Below are 21,216 nucleotides of genomic sequence, written 5' to 3'. Positions count from 1 at the left end.
AAGCATAGTTGTAGTAAGAAACCTCTTTGCCTTTTATAATCATAGTTATTTTGTTTTTAAGGCACTCAATAGTTTATCTCTGTTAGTCTCCATAAAGGAAAAGAATACTAACAAAAAAAAAAAATATATATATATATACACACACACAGCTCCGTGAAGATACACAACAAAGACAAAAATCAGCAATGATAAAAATGAAAGTACACCTGGAGAAAGTTCCAACAGTCAGTTCTACAAAAAATGAGAGTGTACAGTCATTTCTCAAAACCCTAATGACTTCATATAAAAGAAGTTCTTTGTACCATACATTTATGCATTATGATGTTTCACTGGGCCGTTATCATGTACCAATGCTGTTTTGAAAGCATATTTTGATAATGGACATTTTAAAGGATGTGTAAATTGTTAAAGATTATGGGTTATAATCATGGTTGGAATTACTTGTGCATTTGGAAGTAATTTGTCTATGTCCTAAAGTAGTCTCAGAGTAAGAATTGTTTTTTATTTAACCAATTTTACATGTTCAGAGTACAAAATGTGAAATAAAAATTAAGAAAAATTGAATAGCTCGCTCCTCCTGCCCATAAATTATTGACTTCTATATTTCTATCCATGAAATTCCATTTTATGCAAAACATTGTGTTATGTTAAGTTGGGCAATTCTAATCTTTGAAAATTAGAAGACAGTATAGATTTGCAAGAGCGATTACTATGTAAGTTGCATACAAGTTTGTTTTCAGTTAGGTATTGAACTGATACAATTTAAATATTTTAGCATTGATCTAGATTAATTTGAAATTCTGTGTATAAACACTTAAATGTATTTAAAAATGATTTATACTTATTTAACATGCTGATATTTATTTTTACATATTTTAAGAAAACATTTAGAGCACCACCACACCTTTTTTTTGCTAAACCTAACTGAAATGAGCAGGATTAGAAGGAGTAAGTTCTCATTTTTATCTCTGCTATTTCTTTTCTGCAGGCAGCTTTCTACAAAGCAGCAAACTTGAAGTTATCTGGTAGTGGATATATACATGTGCTTAAAAAACAAGGCAAAATTGTCCCATGACTGCTTGTAAAACTTCAGAGCTGGTAAGGTTTTGGAAAACTCTGTAAAGGTCTAAAATTAATTATTTCTAAAATTTCCTTAAATTAAGATTAATTTCTATCCTTCTTACTGAATGATTTTTTTTTTTGATTCTTGTATGCAAGTTTTAATTGTGCACTTATTCACAGTTGATAGTTAAGAGGAAATGGCAGCTAAATTCTTTCGCTGCTTCAGAAACTTTCAGCCAGTGACAGTGACAGCTTAAAAACTCCACATAGAGAACATACTTATGTGTTATACTGCTCAACTTATTAGTACTGATACTACTAGCAGCATCCAGTTTAACTCCCAAGATAGATCGCCTTACCACATACTCCTCCCTCTCAGAAATACCGGCTAGGTCTGAGACTGACAAATCAATTGGACTGTAATTTAATAAGGACTTCAGGACATGAACCCATTAAGGTTGTTAAAAATGGAAATGTCTCATAACCTTGCTGTGACATTGTAATGACTGAAGCAGCTACACATCACTGTAATCAAACTTTTTAGGTCCCTTTTTCTTCTGTCATTGAATTTTCAGCTATCTCATTTCATTGGATGGGACCTGCTGTAGCTATGTCAAGGGATTTTGAAAAATGTCCAAATGGTATAATTTAAATGTCAAGAAGTAAGAAATGCAGAACTAATGCTACTCTTCCCTCAGACTTTTGCCAGAAGATTTCTCATGATAAATACATGACATTCTTCAAAAATCATTGAGGCAAAGAATAGGATCATCTGGTTTCCAAGCATCTGAGATTTGGGCATATATGTTAGGAAACTTCATTGTTTTGAAAGCTTTTTCAATATATGTGTTGAAAAAGTACTTTAGTACCATTCTTCTTTTTAATTTAAGAGAAATTCTGTTTTCTTTAATCTACAGGTTTGGAGAACACATTCTCTATTTGTTCAGAGAAAGAAATGGTACTTTAAAAAGAAAACAAACTAATAAAAGAATCATATCTATAAGAAATATAGGAAGAATGACTGATCACCTGATTCACCTTTGCAAGAAAAAAGACTTTCTACTTCTGGCAACCTCACCAGTTATGTAAGCACATTATTTTTATGAAAGGCATTGCTTTTTGAAAGGCGCTAGCAATGGCAGGATAGTCATCTTAACAAGATTCCATTTTAATGTTGGGAGTACACAAGAAAACCCAATGTTAATTTTTATGACATCATTCATGACTACAGCTAGGAGATCTATCTTCAGAGAACAGATTTGACAGCCATTTCCCTTACTGCTATCTACAGTTTTGTGTATCCACTTTGATTTATGGTTTCTAGTCATAATTTCTGGAAGAACTTTGCACATGAATATATTACTGGGAACACACTGCTTTCACATTCCTTTTAGCAAATGAACTAAACAATTTTTTAGTTTTATTCTGTGCAGAACAATAGAAAACACTAAACCTGAGAGCTATAAATTTTGTTCATAGGAACTGAAGTGAGAACGCCAGGATTTAGCAGAGATTTAAGATGACAGAAATGACACAAAAGAATCAAGACCAAATTCTCACAAGTCTCCCCTGTTTACTCCTCCTAATTAGCCACTAGTGAATACTGAAGTAAATTCTCTACCACTGGTGTCTTCATCCATTTCAGGCAGGTAGAGTCAACAAGGAACAACAAATACAGCAACAGCTGAAGCACAGATAATGTGATGAAAAAATACAGGCAGAGAGGGAGAACAAATTAGTCAGGCAACTGGCTGTCTTCACTACTGAGTAGTCAATGGGGTTATGCCACTACTGCTGCTGTACTGCAACACCTTCTTGGTCATGCCTCTATTTTGGGTTGGCTTTGAAGATGTACTCTTACTCTACAGCCTTGGCACCACTGGACATCACCAAGAGAATGGTCAAATTATTCAGTTCTTAGAGAGGATCAAAATGGAACATATTTACATGCATAAGTATCCACCTATGACACCAATAAAAACTTCATTTTAAAAAATCTAGTTGCTCATTGTGAGGTAGGAGTAGGGTTACCAAGAAATGAGAAGCCAAGGACAGGTATGTTGCATTTAAGTGGCTGACTTAATTGGAGGCAGGTACTACAGTCTGGTCAGGCAATCACTTTCCATTTTGAGGGTTCTCAGGCATTTTTGTAAAGATAAAAGATCAGGCTTTCCCACTGTATGAAAAAAAAAAAAAAAAAAAAAAAAAAAAACCAAAACTTCTGAAGTAGTGTCAAAGAGAGAGAGAAAGTGAACTCCATCAACATAAATTCACCTGTCAGTATGTTCATAGAGGAATCTAAGCGTATAGGTGCAGGATAAATTTTGTCCAGGAAAGAGATATCCCAAGAAATACTGCACTTTCCTCTCTCCCATCCTCCTCATTCCCAGCCATACTCTGCCCTTCACCCTCCTCCCTATGTCATTCTCACAAAACTATATTATTTTGGGGAACTACAAAACAGAGAACTCAGCTAATCTAAATTAATATCTTTGGATTAATTCTTTCTTTTTTTTAAACAAGGATCATTTGAATTACATTTTATAGCACAATCCCCTGAACAGCTGTATTAATACAACATGCACAGCAACATAAATAACCAACAGCAGTTGAGAGAAGCAATGATGGAACAGGTTACCCAGAGAGCTGGTAGATGCCCCATCCCTGGAAACATTCAGGGTCATGTTGGAAGGGGTCTGAACAACTTGATCTAGTTGAAGATGTCCCTGTTCATTGCAGGAGGGTTGGACTAGAAGATCTTTAAAAGTCTTTTACAACCCAAACTATTCTACGATTCTATGAATTGCAGTTCAAATTAGTAGCAGATGTAGCAAGTTTTTTTTTTTTATTTATTTATCTCAATCTACATGTTGTGCTATGAATATTTTATGCAAGGAGCATTTGAGTAATTTTCTTTTTTTTTCTTTTTTTCTTTTTTTTTTTTTTCAGATAAGATCTAGTAAGTACAGCTAGGAAAAAAACTTGGAAAAAACAAGAACCATATGTGGCACTGCACAGTGGGAGAGGAAGACAGAAAGAGAGAGAGGAAATAAAATACAAACTTCCAAAAAAACCTTCCACCCTGCCAAATTGCATTAGCCTAATCTGCATCTCACACCCTGAAACCTTTGCTGAGCACTGAACAACAAACTCAATTAACTCCTTTCAGAAATTAATTGAACTTAGATTTTCTGCCTATGAAGCCAGTACCCTAACAGGTATGCAAAGAGCAGGTGGGTCTACATTTGGTTTCTCCAGAAGAAATCCAAAAACTAGTGATCACAATTACGCTAAATGCCTGTGACCTGAGAATTATAAGATTAAGCTCACTTAGAGACGTCAGCCTTAGATGGAAAATGAGCATGGACCTGAGGCAGCACATTCAGTCATTCCTGGTTACATGGAAAATTACAGCTGTAGGTTCCCAGGGAACCATGGAGCTGAACTGAATGCTGCCTAAGGAGTGCTGGCCCCTCTGGGGTTACCCTGCAACTTAATGGGATCTTCAGAACAAGGTTTTTCAGCTTTACATCTCTGATGTCATCTCAGCATCTTTAGGCCTCTATCACTGGGATGTGATTTATGGCTTAAGAAAAACTGCCAGCTGTGTATCTATATCCCATTAAACTCTGAATTTTGTAATCTCAGAACTTCTTTAAAGAGTTATCTGGACAGAATAAGGTAAACCATGGACACTCTTCATTTTTAGTGAAGATAATTTACAGAGATTCCCTAAGATTTTTGTCATGCGTTCTGTGGAAGCTAAAGAGAATTCAAATGTAGACTTCCTAAAGACAGTATGACTAAGGTAGACCTGCTTCCCTCATCTCAGCAACGGTTCTGAGACTAACATTGTGCCAAGAATGGTGTTTAGTCATTTAACTCCCCTCCAGAGCTTTTCTTTGCCAGAATCTGTAGATCTCTTAATTTATTTTCTTTATTTCACCCCTAAAGAGCACGTATAAAGTCAAATCTTCAGAGGAGTGAAAAGGGCAAAAACCTTAGCTCAATAATGAAACAAATGTTTCTATTAGGGAATATATGAGCATAGCAGAAGTAGGTTGCCTCCAGAAACTTACAGATACTATAGAAATTTATAAGTACCTAGACCATTATTAAAATCCAGAGATGCTTTTCACGTGTGGGTGAAATTTCCCTGAAGTGTGGGCACGGTTAAAGAATTCACCAGATCATTGGAATGCTTATTTCTCTGATTAGCATGATCTGATTTAGCTGGACTGCTTTTTGTTTTTAACTAAGTGGTTTCAATTCAGTTTAAGTGAACTCTTGTGAGAGCATGGAAGTGTACCATTACATCTGGTGAAAAGAGGAACAGAGCTAATCGTCAGCAATAATATGCTCAAAACTCAGGAACACAGAAAAATAAAAATAACTCCATCATAAAATCACATAATCATCAAGGCTGGAAGTGATGTCTGGAGATGCCCTAGCCCAGTCTTCCTGCTCAGGCAGGGCCAGCTAGAGCAGGTTGCCCAGAACCATGTCCAGCTGGAGTTTGAATATCTCAAAGGATGAAGCTCTCCTCCAGGCTGAACACCTCCTGCTCTCTCAGCCTCCCCTTATACGACAGATACTCCAGTCCCTTAATCATCCTCATGGTCATTCACTAGACTTGCTGCAGTATGGCCACATTTTTCTTGGACTGTATTTCTTGTACTAATATCCAAAAATTTTTGTTCATTCTTTCCTAAAAACTATAGTAGAAAGAATAGTTTTGTACATTGATAACAATGCCAAACAAATTAGATGTCATTACAATCAGATGGAGCCTATTAATCACAACTTCCACAGATGTTCATAGAGAACATCTGACGGTCCAATCTTCCTACAGCACTAGAATATAATAGTCAAAATATGCACTTTAAAGTCAAAGTTGAAAGAAGTAGCTTTTTATACTAACTTATGTGACAATCCACTATACTTACTATAATTTGTTGATAAGTTTCTAATCAAATTAAAGTAGGAGTAAAGGAAGATTATTGTGTATGGGGAGACCTGTGCTAAAGGCATTAGCACAAAACATGGGGTGAAAAAGAATGCAAGGAAAAGGGCAACATTTGAAAAAAGTCATGGGTCACCAAGGCAAAATTCAGAAACTCCAGGAAGTTGTAAAATAAATTGAATACTTAATAGTATTGTATAACACTGTAAATAAATATTATATAAGCATGAGTGAACTATATGAAAAAAGGAAAGACTGTTGTTTCTGGGCAGAGGAAAGACAGACACACAACTAGAAAAGGATCCTAAAAGCTCACTGACTGCAAGGAAAGCTTTTACCAAAGTAGTTGTCAGCAGACACATATACTTTATTCATTGAGCTCACAGATAACCTAACAGCTGACTGAAAACTAATTCAAAAGGAATTTATTTAGATGATAAAGTTTCACATATGTGCATAGCACTGTTCAATAGCAGGAACTGTACAAATAACACTCATTTCCTTCTTTAAATGAAATATCAAGACATTTCAGCATGTCACTTTCAACTTTGTTTCAAGAAAACGAGTCTTCACTGTGATCAACCTACTGGTTTAAGAGTCTTTATTAATGGGCAGACTTTTGTACACTGGTGAATGACAGTAAATACCTATTTTCCTTGATGTCACTGACAATATTCAATGTGAAGTAGGATTTTTGAAGAGTATTTTTAAAAAAGTGTATAAATATAGACAGTGTAAAGTCTACCAAAGTGATTGATAGTCTTTTCAAAAGTACCACCACCTTTTGTCTTATCTTATCCATCATCTGAGTTGGAAAGTTGTCCAAAAATGAGGGCATGGTCACACTAACTTTTATATTTATGTCCTACTTGTAAGAAGTGAAATGTTGCCAGCAGTTTAAAGTAGCTATCAACTCTATTGCTAAAGCAAACATCGTGACCCCTGATTACAGGCACAGTCACTATTCAGGAATCACTGCCTTAGAGAACAGACTTACGTGGGTGCTCCCATAAGGCAGTCCCAAATGCCTCATTTGGGATCTTCATATTGCAAAAAGATGTGGCATTTGACACACACTCATTTCATGAACATGTATTGTCTGGCGTACATGTGATCATACTCTTGTAATCACACAGATTCTCATTCTCAGATGTTTAACTCTGCCATTTTGTTCTGCAGGATCTGTGAATCACCCCTGCCTTGGAGTCATATGCCTAGCTCATAGATGCAAAGCACTGCAGAGAATATTCATGGAATAACTCATATCTTGAAAGTAAAAAATAGTTTGGTTTTTTTTTTTTTTTTTTAAAGCCGTATCATATTTAAAATTTCACACTATCAGAAATTGTATCAGAGACTTTAACTTCTGCAGATGTTGTGGATGATTGGTAAGAAAATTGTTTCCTGTCTTCATTTTGTGATCTTCTGAATTAAAGAATCCTTTCTATGTCTCAGCTGTGTACAGATAGACTTCCATCTCCAGAAATACACTTGTCTTTCTACATTTAAACAATACATTGTAATAACCACAAACAATTCAATGTAAGTGGCAGTTTCAGCTCATGTAGCTCTTGCAGCCCTGTGATACTTTAAAAACACAGGTTGCACAAACCCCATCGAAATTTTAGGCCAGAACCTGACACTACAGTTAAATAGTTACCTAATCTTTAGTAGCATAATAGTTACAGACAAGCAGGAACTGAGTTACAGGTGAGTAAACCAATGAATTTACAACTGATTCCACCTCGTGGACCGCAGAGACTCAAGAAGTAATGATTTGTCAGCCTTTCTGTCTCTTGCTTGCAATACCACAATAATATGTTGGCAAGCAGAGTAGTTGGAAGAGTAATTTTAAAGAAAATATTACTGTAGTTTGACTGTGTTTGACTGTAGTTTGACTAGGTAGGGAACCTAGCTCTACATTTGCATGTACACTAAATTCAGATGCAATAAGCTAAAACCCAAAAGCGTCTTAGTGGGTATTAGAAAATGACCTAAGGATAGGTTGGCAGTAAATTAAAGACAGAGATATTTCCAGGTTGTATAAAGCTTTGTCAAACTAGATTCTTTCAAGTCTTTTCATCTAGCACAGAGGCAGAAGAGGAATCATGAAAGATACAAACAAAAGCCCATCACTTTTAAATGGTCACAACTGCAGTGCAATCAGTACTGTATATGGTCTTGTTGAGTACTTTATATTTTCTCAGATGAAACACTATTTCTTTTCACATCACTCTAAATTCTGACTACCTTTCTTACAACATTTAGTTCACAGCTGAGGGAGTCTGCATGATTACAGACTTTCATAGTTCAGGAATTATAAAATAATTGCCATGAATCTCTACCCTGACAGCCAAAGCCTATCCTTGTGCAGAAGGGAACTATGATCATTTCCAAAGCATCCTTTCCAAACCATCTTCATCAAAGTCATGTGCAACATTGTTCTAAGACATAAGAGAAAATCATATGATTGTAATAAAAGAAAACAGTTGCATCTTCATGCTTTAAAGCAGTTTATAGGCAATATACACAACTACAAAATATAGGAATTGTATACATAAGGTATGAACACTTCTATAGAAAATGTCAGGATTTTTTACAAAATTTCTAATTGTTAGAAATGTGAAATAGAAATGTCTGTCTGGTCTGACTAGAACACTAACAGTGTTGAAAGATTATGCATCTGGTTATTAAAGAAACAATAACAAAGGCAAAAGAAATTTTATTTCTTCTTTGCCAAGAATGTGATCTATCAACAAAATATAAACAGACATAAGCAGATATAATTTACAACAAGTGTTTACCCATGTATACATGAAGAATTATCCAGAACACCATTCCACTTGCCTAGCATGTTCAAATCTATATTGTTTCACATTCCAAGCATGTAAATTTCTTAAGTCATCATATGATTATATTAGCTCATTATTAGGCAGTGATTACACTACCTTGCTTATTATTCCCATACACTGTGTTCAGCACTATCAGTTCTATTTGAATCTTACCTACATTAGAGAACCACAACAATATTTTCTGAAATGGACTTTGAAGGAAAAAGTCATATTTCCTCAGATTATTAGAATCTGATGACTATTTGCAATGGCATTTTAATGTGAAATCCTTTTCATCACAAAGCCAAATAATCAATAAAGGGAAAAAAATGTAGAGTATTACTGAGATAAAGAGCTAGATGAACACTTTAAATTACTAAATTTGCTCTTAATAGTTTCAGATTTACATATAAACATATACTTAGATAGATCTGGCATTACAAAACACTTTCTGAATTGAGATAAGCTGCAGCCATACCATTCTGCTGTTTCCGACCGAGTCTTCACACTGATTTCATGAAAGAGGACAATTGTTAGGATCCTCCTAACAACGCTGTTCTCTGTAAGGCTGCAGCTACCGTGGCTGTGATCATGTCTCCAACTGCCAAGACACCAGCAGAGAATCCAGTGCATGGTAAGTCTGTGTGTACCTTCCAGTACCGCGTACCCATATCTGAACTTACTTAAAAGTAGTTGCTTGTGTACAGGTTACAGTGAAGCTCAATAAAGCTGTGATGGCACTGTAGTCAAGGGAAATAAATGTATTCATGCAGAGGTGCTATAATGCAGTCAGATGTGTTTCTCACATTCGTAGAATGCATTCTCTAATCTCCATCTCATGATTATTAGTTTCTGACATAATTAAGTTTTAAACAGTAAAACCATGGGAACAATGAGTTTCTGTGAAAAAATAATTATAAAAAGCAGCATCCTCTGAATAGTGACGTGGTAGAAAGATTTGGGAGTCGGCTAATTTATAAATTGAGGAAGATGTATTTTTACACTAGTTTGAATGAGATATTAAAATGTTAAGCTATATTAAGTAATTATGGGTAACTTTTTTCATGAGACTCTCCCATGCCCATAAAATATATTTTTTTTAATATATAAAAATGAAATATTATTTTAGATGCTTGTATAACACATCTCAGACTGATATGTTAACATAGTCCTAAGAAACAGTTATTGATGTCCGAACGATGAGAGGGAGCTGAGCCTTCCCATTTATGGAGCCACAACCAGCCCTGCTACAGCTATCTAAATGTTAGTTTCTCGTTTTGTATATAAAGTATTGTCTGCAACTCCGTTTTGATAGTATTGGTCTTCTCTACAGCACAGCATGGCTTAAAATCTTTTGCTACATGGGACAGCTGACAATTCAACATGAAAAAAAAAAAAAAAAATAATAGGAGTCATGTCATTCTGCCTTCCCACGGTCCATCTGTCCCTGCACCTGGTAGGAGTAGTCAGGAGTTGTCTCTGGCGTGATCACCATGTGTTCTTTGCTGAACTGAAAATAAGTATTTCTGTAACAAAGCATAAATGTTGCTCACTAGAGATATCTTTTCATTAATACAGAGCTTGCTTCATCTCCAGAATTTTGCAGCCATCCTCTTTTGATTCAGCTGCCATCTTCCAAGTGCTAACAGCACTGATGAAACCATTTGGAGTTGGAACAAAAAGACTGCTTTTTACTTTTCTTGCAAAAATCATAATCAGTCAACATGAAAACTAAGAATTTACTTTCCAGCGAGGCTCAAATTTGCTACAGGTCAATGTTAGAGTTTTGTCAGCACACCTGAAAGACCAAGCCCCTGACAAAAAGTGGTTGGGAATGAGATAACTACGTTCTTTCTCTAAGCATCTCAAATATTTATTTATTACATATCCTACAGAAAAGCTTAGTCATTGGGTTAGAGAACATTCAAAAATCCTCTCTTCATCTCTTCTGATGATGCTGTTATGCTTTTCAAGGTATAATTAAATAGCCACCAAGAGTAAAAAGCACTAATCACCTGAGAAGAAAAAGCTGGATTCAAGTTCCTCCTTCATAAAATCATTAAAATTTACATAAATTTACAATATTAACTTTGGAACTGAAATGAGGATCTCCGATCCTCAAGTGCATTCCCTAATTAGTAGATTAAAAAGTCAACCTCTCACTGGTTCCATGAATCTTCAATTATTCATTTGCAAATCAGAGCAGTTTTGGGGAATCGAGACTTTGCCCTATGTCTCTGTAATCACACCAAAGTTGTGATTTAAGTAAACTATTGAGAAATGATAGCTACAGATCTATCTCATCAGACATGTGAGATATTAAAATATAACCTAATCTATACTAGATGAGTAATCTAACCATTGGACTTTGGGGGAAAACATGTGAACAGGTACTTCTTCCTGCACTGCTTTGTGAGATAGATACAACCTGAAGTCAACCAAGTTGTCTCATTCATAAGTTCAAAGGACATTTCTGCTACAGAGGGTTACCTAAAGAGCTTGCCTATAGAAAAGATGGGATGTTTTCAGAGTTTACTAATTGGCTTTAGGGCTATTGGTAATGATACCATACCCCTCCCCGACAAAGTAGTCTCCAAAGAATAAAAATAAAAAGGTAACAAGGGGTTTGCTTGGAAATATCTTCTTTTATTTTTTTTTTCCCCTGAAATTCTTGAATAGTGAAATTGGAATGTTAATTCAATTTTTTAACTTCTAATGTTTTTCACAATATTGAAAAAATGTTCCACAATTTCCCTTTATTTCATAAACGATTAACAGTTCAGCTCAGCTGACAGGATATTAATCTTACTGCAGGTAGAAAGTTAATACATACGTTCATTTCTGCTCATTCTATATTTTTTTAGACTATCTTTCCTTCAGATCCTAACAGCTTATGACCAACAATTGAATACTAAAAGCAATATGAGATAGGTGAGTAGACAGTAAATGAATATTTCACAAATGTTACAGAATCCTTAATGTATAAAATAAGTATATAAATACACATAATGTTTGATGCTGTTTCCTACTGTAGCAGGTCTCATATAATATTATTGCTTTTTAAAGCAAATTCTAGGTGGTAATATTTTTAAATAAGTAGGCAATCATCATTAATGCATTAAATAAAAAAAAATAATAATTTGATTGCTATGTGAACACAATTTACAAATATATTCATATTTCATAATTGAGCCAAGGTGACATATTTTTTTACTATAGTTTCATAAAATAAATATATATTTAACTAAAACAGATGTAGTTCTGGCTTATCATTAATATTTAATATTATTTTCATTCATAAATAGATTTTGTTATTTAAGTGAGAAGTTGTTTGTATTCCAAGGTAAACAAATATAAATTATTTCCCTAAAATCCGTTAAAATATAAGAAAAGGTTTCCAGTATCTCCATTTAAAAATACAAAACCAGAGTGCTCAAACCCAAAGATTCAAATGTGTTAGGCACTGTAGACCAAGTCTTATATTCCAGAGAGTGAGATAATCATGTCTAGTTGTTTTGATTAAAGACTTAAGTGCTCCTACGTCTGTTAGTAATGGGCACTCAAATTCACATCTGTATAGATATATTTTGACTGAAATGTTTCTTCTGTATATATACACATACAATCAAACTCTTTTTTCAATGTTTTCTCTATTAAAGTAAATATCTTCATTTAGTTTTCAATTGCTTCTGAATTATGTTTAGCATAGTTTAAAGGAATGCTTTCAGCTTCACACTTGCCTGAAAATATCATACCTACTATTCTATTTTTATTAACCAGTTCGTTTAATACATCCTAAAATGATTGCAGAAACAATATTTGTTCTGTTGGTTTATAAATTGCTTTTGAACATGACCTTTGCATAGTGTTCTTGTTAACGTATCAAAAAAAGTACACTATATAGTGCATACTCTACTGCCTTGTAGATACTTTGTTTACATTAATATCCCATGTCCTAAACATTGGCATCACTACCATGTAGGATGCTTTTCTTTAAAACCAACGAGAAGGTTAAAACAAAACTAAAATTGAAACTGGCGGCAGATAATCATGGGCAGAAGTTCAGGTTTGCTAAAGCATTTAACACACATTCTCCTGAGAGCTCCACTTCTGAACCATGTTAACATTATGAGAAATCTCAGCCCGAGGAAGCAGACAAGTAGGTTTGACTGTATGATCTTGTTCTTGTTCACATTCCCAAGATAGAAAGGCAAAATCAAGGCAAAAGTAAAATATATCAAACCCACCAACTTAAAAACTAGTTTAGAAGGGATTTAAAAATAGGACTTGCTACTTAGGACATATTCTAAAACAAAGCTGACAAAAAGTCCACACCTCTTTGGAATTAAGACATTAAAAAGACCTCCTAAAGCTGAATTTATATTAATTTAATTTCTTAAAATATTGTGAATAACCTAAATCTACAATAAGATTTATTTGGTTTCCCGCTCCATCTCATTTTATATTTACCACAAACCATTCGGCACCCGTATGACACCACAAGTGTGAACTGACCTGGCCCAAGGAGTGTTTCCAGCATACTGGACCCAAATCACACTGCAGTGCCACGGACTGTTGTATTGGCACTACTGATGGGGTGGCTTGCGGAGGTAAGGCGGTGGGATGAAAGGTGGGATATATGGGTGGGATAAAAACGTGCAAGAGCTTCTTGATGTAATATTGCTGCTAAATTCTCATTGTATTCAGTACAGTAAATTCAGTAAATTGATACATCTTAACATGTCACAGGTTCTGGGGTCTGTGTCCCAGAAAGTCACCTTGGTGCTATATTACGGAGGGGTGGGGGAGATGGGAGGGAAACTGCGGGGCCTCTGGGTGCCACAGACACCGTGACTGCACAGCATCATCCCTGGAAATTTTCAAACTGTAGAAGAGGAGCCCTGAACCACCCAACTGTGATTTCAAAATCATCGCTGCTCTGAGTGGGAGTCCAGCCTAAATTTTAATGCTGCTACCACCTCTGGCTTCCTCTCTGTAGGTAATCAGTCTTCTCCATAACCTTGCTCTGTAGCTGGGAGAAACTCAGGGGTTATGCTGCATGTGGACTGAGGCTGAATTTTTGAACAATTCTGTTCAGAAACAAATTCAGAAAAAAAAAAAAAAATGCAATTACTAAGTTTTCCTTTGCCCTACAGAATCCCCGCTAATGTTTACATGGGCATATCCAACTTGCAGAAAAGGCACAGTACAAAGCTGTTTGGGCCTTGCTTGGTCATTTGGGTTTTTGAATAGCAGGTAGAGCCTTTACCTGGGAATAGTAATTGCATTGCCTGCACATCAATATACCATCATACTGTTCTTTTATAGACCAGTTTCAAGGGAATACCCACATCATCTTCTATTCCAATACAGTTTTATCTAGTTAGCTTTGCAGCTACAGCATTAGGCTACAGCATTAGGTATGTGACTGTATTATGTATCAGCTAAATACTGCCAACTCACACAGCATGACATTGGTTTTACTAATCTACTAAGATACTGTGACTCAGCAGGAAAAACATTCTGTGGTTAAGGTATTCATGGTCAGATAGGTAGGCAGAGGACTTGGGTCAAAGGAGTTTTCTGTATCACAACCTGTAAATATTTGTCTCAAGTACACAGGCATTTCTGAACAGTAGAAGTCTTTGAGCCTATGTCCATCTTATTGCACATAATGCAGAATACTTCAACTTGAGCATAATCAGAAAAAAAAAAAAACTATATAAATCCTTAAAAAACATCTTTTCAGACTACTCACTAAAAGTCTTGTTTGGAGACAAAGTAAAAGGATAACTAAAACATCCTTTAATCTCTCCAGCTCAAAGTTTCTCCTTACTCTTGCAAGTCCAAGCAAATGTCAGTGAAGCATTTAGAACACTTTGATGAGGAAGGCCCAGCCTGCAACCAAAGATCAAGGAAAATGTTGATTATTTATGTCATTTAGCTAATTATGTTCATATCTGAGCTGAAACGTATCCCTAAAATACATCCCTAAAATTCCAAACCCATCAGAATAAACCTAAGAGGTGATTTCTATCAGCAACTGCTTCCTGTTTCACCTCAAAGCAACAGGTAATTCAGAAGCTGAAGAAGAGGCCAGAATTTATTCTTCTCATTATAAAACTCCCATTTTTTTTCAGTATAAAATAAAAGGTTAATGAAATACCACTTTGTTACATCTTCTGTCTGCTACTGGTGTCTTCATAGGATGCCCGTAAAACTGTCTACAGTGCATTTTGCCATTAACCACAAATATACACTTGATGTCCTGTGAGCCACTGAAGCCATTAGGAAATACCTTCAATCACAAGTTTACAGAGCACATACAGCATAACTATCAGACTGGAGAGAGAAAAAAATTGCAGCTATTTTAATTCTTTACCATCAAGAAACAAGTTGACTCTGTTTATGGGAGAGTAGGAAATAGGAGCTTTCTCAATATTCTTCCTACCCAGAGCCTCACATATTTGTGATACACTGGGTGGCATTTCTGCTGTGAAACTCCGTCAGACAAGCTATATTGCGTTTGTAAATTCTAGATCTAGCCCACAACGTTGGGAAACATTCCTGAGCAGATGGTTTCATTCAATAAAACATCAAAGTACCATAGTAAATAATGCTGTTGAATTTTTTAACCAGTCATTTTGCAGTGCCACATTAAACATTTCCAGAGGCAGCTGAAAGTGAAATGGACAGGAACATTTGGCAGTGAACAGAGTGCCATAGGGCTGTTTTGACTGGTGACGTTGAGACCAGGGAAAGAAACGAGTGTCTGAGCAGCATTTTCGGGGATGGTTTTTGAGTTGTAAAGACCAGAGAGGACTGGGCAGTTAGAGGTCATCTGTTCTTTACCTGCCTCTTCTCCACTGCAAAGATGTTTGTTTCCCACCCCCCACCCCATTGTCTTTGTCCCTGAGTTTGGGAAGAGAGACTTTAGTTGGGGTTTGCTCACCTTACTTGGGTGTCTCCTAATTTTTGAGGCAGCAGGTTCCAATAATGTGCCTGCAGGCTGTGGCTGAAGCTCTCAAATAAACAAATAACAATCAAAACAAAATTTATTTTTCAATACAATTAACCAGCACTCTGCAAACATACAAACAGCAGGTTCAAATGTCCATAAGAGGAGAACAAAACTATTACCACACAAACTCCTAGGGTTTAACGACAGCTGAAAACATTCAGTCACTCACCTAAAAAAAAATAACGACTCTCAACCTCAAGGAACATCTTAGGGCAACATCTCAATCCATAGAAACCACAAGGTGTTTCCTTGGGCGGCGTCCCAGCCCAAGGGGAGAGTCCTTACCCACAGAGCAACCACTCCAGGAGGGACCAGCTCAAAACTGCTCCCCCAGGGGACTCCATTTACACTGAAGCCAGATCTGACCTGTGGTCAGTATCCGCCCCTATGGGCTGAGGGCCCCAATTACTGCAAAGCCCTGAGAACAAGGGCACAGGAAAAAGTTCAACAGCGGGGAAGCCACATTTTCATCAGGCGGGCGCACCTGCCCCACAAGCAGCAGCAGGAATAAGTTTTTTCCAGAATCAGTCAAATTCTTTCAGATCAGAACAAAATGTCACCCAATTGGAGAGAGGCTGTGGAATCAGATGGCCTTGACCATCTATCATAGGCTTCATATACTAAAAATAGAATAGATACCAGCACTTTGAGAATATACTGTATGAAAGGACAAGGGCAGCAATAGAACAGAATGATCTAGCCAGACAGACAAGCGATCTGCAGGCTTCGGTGTCCTGCTGCTAAAGTCAAAGGGCATAAAACAGTTCATTGCAACAAGCATTAGGGAAAGTCTAAAGAGAAAAATATAAATTAAATCCCGTGTTTGATTTGTAGTATCCTGCTACTGAAAGAAAAGAACAGCTATTTTTACCTCCAAAAGTGCATTCTTAGAATGATCACAGGTTTCAAATCATCCTGTGAACTAAAAATCAGTATATATCCGTACACGAGAATACCTCCTCCTCTTTATATTCTTTGTAATGAACACAGTACTGCATGGATTAAACATGCAGGCAATTTAGCACTCACAGGACTTCAAGTGTAAAACCCAAATCAGCTAACGCAAAATGTAGTATCACTCCCTTGAAATTTTCTGAAGGAGATTTGAAACATAAAACACCTTCCATTAAGATATAAATGGAAGGCAGTATTCTTCTTTTCCCCTCTCTTCTTTGTACCAAGGCACAGAAAAAATGTAGTCAGTTGCTAACACAACCTAGCCCTCCTGCAGCAGCGTTCACAGCTCGCTCTGGTGTTGCATCCATGACTCATTTTTTTTCACTGCCATCTCCAAAAAGCATAAACTCAGAAGGAGCCTGGGCCACAGCCCCCCACCTCTGCCTGGGCCGGGTCCGCGCAGCCCCTGCGGTGGATGTGAATTATCATTACGTGACAGGCACAGGCGTGGGCCAAAGCCCTGATTTTTAGGGGATAGCCTGTGCGTGAGCCAAAGCGAAAGGCAAACCCAGGTCAAAAGCAGAGACGTGTGTGTTACCCCGCTACATGGCAGGGGATTTCTGGATGCTCCAGCCACTGCGTGGCCTGTAAGATGCCCACAGAAGTGCAGTTTGCTCGCTTTCCCTCTCATCAGTCCTCTAACAGGCTAAAGATACAGCACTCTGTAAGTACAAGAACAACAAGAAGAGAGCAGGCAAATGAAGGAGAAGCATAAAAGTGAATTTAAAATGATGAAAACAGAACTAGGTATAAACAGGACTTTTTTCTTCCCTAGTCATGACACATTTTAATGAGATTTGAAATGAGCACAGGAAGACAGAGCAAGATAACAAGGTTATCTCCAACTCTAAATCTTCACACTATTTATGACACTAAATTTGCAGGCTATGCTGCTCACTTATATTTCCATAAAGTAGCATAATAAAAGAAAAAGAACAACTAGATGGTAGCAATTTTTCCTCTAAACTGTCCTTTCTGAAAAAAAAATATATGCAGTCCTGTGGGTTCTGGTATTCTTTTTACCTCTGCAGAATAATCTCCCTTTTGCATTTTATCCCTTCTTTGTGTAAAGATAAAGAGAATTAATGTACATCCAGACTCCTGCTCCCCTAAGTGATATGACTCATTCACACAAGCATCTGTACCCCTTAAGGGACTGTCAATGCCTTTTCTTCTTAATTCATTAATTTTACTTTTCTGTTATACTGAAGAACTGCTAATAAAGTAACTTTTCTCAATTGATATTCATTCTCCTCTGTGCCCCTACAGTCATCTCTTCCTCTTCAGGACTAAAAATACAATGTGTTGAACTCCCCCCACAGATGCCACGATGGAGGCATATATCTTCTAACATTCACTCCATCTTCTTGAAATATCCTGTTTTGCAGACTGCAAATAGGGAGTAATGGCAAGCAGCAGTCACTGCAACAGTAAGAAGTTTTAAGTATTTCCCACTACCATCCAACATACACCTGTTCCTGCTACAGTAGAGCTGCAAACTGGCTAGCCATTATTTAAGGAAACTTTTCCTCAGAGCTCTCAGTGTTAGTTACAATGTTAAATCTCATGGTTTCCTTCGACTTTGGATACCTTTCCTCTGTGTTTCTGAACTAACCTTAGCAATGACCTTTAAGTCATGGTAAATGAGAAAAATTTATTTCACCATTTTGGTGATAGCATTAATATATTGAAAAAAAAAAAATAAAAGGAGAAAGGCATACAAAGGAGAGCATGCCCTTTTCCAAGTAATTTTATTTCTCTGCCACTCTCACAAAGTCATTAACAATTAGATCGTCTTCTGGTCTTTTAATGTGGGATCGAGTAAGTTAACAGGTGAAGTACGTGGAGTCCATCTCATTTGAGGAAAGCTATTACAATGTCCCAGTTTACACTGATATGAGTTGATGTCCCTAAATCTTTTCCTTGCTTATGAAAAATGTCAGCATTTGTACAGGAGAGGAGCAAGATAACCAACACAAATATTAGTTGATTTAACAGTAAATGGAGCTTGTGATCAGTCAGGGGTGACATGTATTTCAGGAGCTCCCTTTGCACTTTCAGAAGGGGTGTATTGTTAGATAGCATTATATTACCCAGAAAATGACACAGGTAATTATAAGATTAGTTGGAAACTTGAGTTCTCTTATCTCTGTTGTATGGGAAACACCCCATTTGCCTCACTAGTCTTTGATCAGATTCTCGGATCATATAGTATATCTGTGTTTGCAGAGACTAATATGACAATATAAAAGTAAGTATAAGTTCATATTTTAAATAGGTTTTTTGGTGCTTTTGACGCTTATGAAGCATAGGGAGTACTAACTATTGATAATCATGTCATTTCAAAGAAATGTAGCCAGGGTTTTCTCATATATTACTCACCAAAAGTAATCTGGAGACAAGAGTAGTTCAGTGTGCAGTGTTTCTTTTCAATTTAAAGTCCTTTAAAGTTTTCAATAACTAAAGGTTCAGAAACTACACATATAAATCCATGAATCATTGTAGCACAACTTTAAAATACCACTTTCTTTGAAATCATTGTTTACATTAAAAGTAAGGTTATAAACTAGCATAACATAAAATTCCAGGTAAATTATTAAACAGAAACTTCTTAGCTCCACTTCTGCTATCTTTCACAAAGATCTGCATCTTTTCTATATGTAACACTAGTGCCCTATACCTCAGATCCAAGAGTCTTAACAAAGCCACCATCACATAGCTCAGAAGAAAGAAGAGTTAAAGTGAGTTGACAGATACACAACATATCGAACCTTAAATTTTTTAAATGTAGGCCACAAATTATATCAGCCCAGGTATGCTGGAACCATTAAATGCAAACTGAAGTCACAGCCAGACTTTCCTTTTTTTCTATCAGGAAGAATGACCAATTTTGTCCAAAGACACTGGAGGGAAAGGAAAATGAAGAATATGTGGGTGTGTGTCTGGGTGTGGGTGTTCATGTGTGTGAAAGAGACTCTTAAACTCCCTAGTACCTTTACAGAGCACTGCAGCTATTGGCAATTTAGCCTTGGAAAAGGAGCTGTCAAGTAAATGCCTTTCTATTCACATCTTGTAGTATGTATAGATCCTGAGCTGATCCATGCCTCATGATTGAGCAGACAGGTCTCTTCCCTGCAATCAGTGCTGATTAAAAACTTTTTTTGTGGCACTGACAATCTGATGGGACTAAAATAAAATCTCCTAGACCCTCCTGTATTGAAAAATTATCTACACAAAGGGAAGAAAGAGTACAAAAAGGATTTCAGACTGTTATTTATTACCTTTAAAATTAGAAAAGGGTCTTTCTCCAGTAAGTAAATAATCCTTCTTTTTATTTTTGCTTTCATTAAGCACACTTTGATTGGTTATGACCTGCTCTACCACAGCACACCAGATGGCATCAGATCATCTACTTCTGAAAAAGAAAAAAAGCCTTGTCACTGGAATGTGGAACAGAAGAGAGTCAAAGTGAAATCAGGTTAAAGTATTATTCACCTGATTGAATCAAGTGTTAATGGAAGACTGACAACATCAAATATCCTCTTCTATAGCCTCTTACCTTTTTATTTTATCATCTTGGGAAAGATAACTGGAAATGTCCATATCTTCTGCATAACAAGTATCCAGAGACATATGCTATTAAGTGTTGGTACCTGCACAGAAAGGCAAGAGCTATTTCTTCTCTTTTGCTCATGCTTTGCCCAAGACACAGCTGTTAAGATTTATGATGCTCCATTGTCCTTGGCCTAGTGGGGATATGGTATAAGCCTGGCTAGTAAAAGTTGTAGTCAAATAGTTGTTCCATAATGTAGCAGTTTCTTAATAATTTCACTGCATCAAGCTGTGAACAAAACATTAGCCAGTTTCTTATAATCATCACCTTCCTTATATTTGTAACTGTCTGCTCTAGTTTTCCATTTCCATGTTTTAATGTTTTATTCTGAGGTCTACTTCAACATGGAAGAGTTAACTGAATTTAGGCAACCACATCTCATCACACCTACATTTCAAATTATTGACAATTAGTGAGCAAAAGAGGTAGACTTTCTCCTCGAAACAGTGAAAGAACCATGGTTCCCAAAAAGGATAATAAATTTCACAAGGAGAGGAAAACAAAACAAAACAAAATAAAACAAACCAACTCAATCCCTTTCTGGAGTTCTTTAAAAATTAAATCAATACAGTTTCCCTCCAACTTGCAGTATCAGTGCTGGAGGAGATGGAAATAAGTGTCTTTCTGCTTTCAGTGACCAGATATTTGTACTCAGAAGTAGTTCATTCAAAATAATTGTATAACGAAAATGAGGAAGCAAGTTGATTGCAATCTGTAGAGAAACGATATTGGGGCAAATTATTGAGAACACAGGAAACCTTCAGAGGTT

The 21,216-nt window shown here is 36.4% G+C and overlaps 1 long non-coding RNA gene across 2 annotated transcripts; it reads left to right on the top strand.

Moving 5' to 3' along the window:
• Positions 1-9,355: 9,355 nt before the first annotated feature.
• LOC116959425 lies at positions 9,356-20,980 on the top strand. 2 transcript variants are annotated; one of them, XR_004405832.2, is made up of 4 exons: positions 9,356-9,490; positions 11,721-11,787; positions 13,361-13,466; positions 20,186-20,980. It is a non-coding gene; the product is annotated as an uncharacterized LOC116959425 (long non-coding RNA). The 2 variants fall into 2 exon arrangements; XR_004405833.2 differs by lacking the exon at positions 20,186-20,980 and adding an exon at positions 18,104-18,258.
• The last annotated feature ends 236 nt before the right edge of the window (positions 20,981-21,216 follow it).

Source organism: Tyto alba, unplaced genomic scaffold (genome assembly GCF_018691265.1).
Source record: "Tyto alba isolate M040663 unplaced genomic scaffold, T.alba_DEE_v4.0 Super-Scaffold_6, whole genome shotgun sequence".
Taxonomy (NCBI): domain Eukaryota; kingdom Metazoa; phylum Chordata; class Aves; order Strigiformes; family Tytonidae; genus Tyto; species Tyto alba.
The sequence above is the reverse complement of the archived record's forward strand: the minus strand, read 5'-3'. Positions and strand labels throughout refer to the sequence as shown.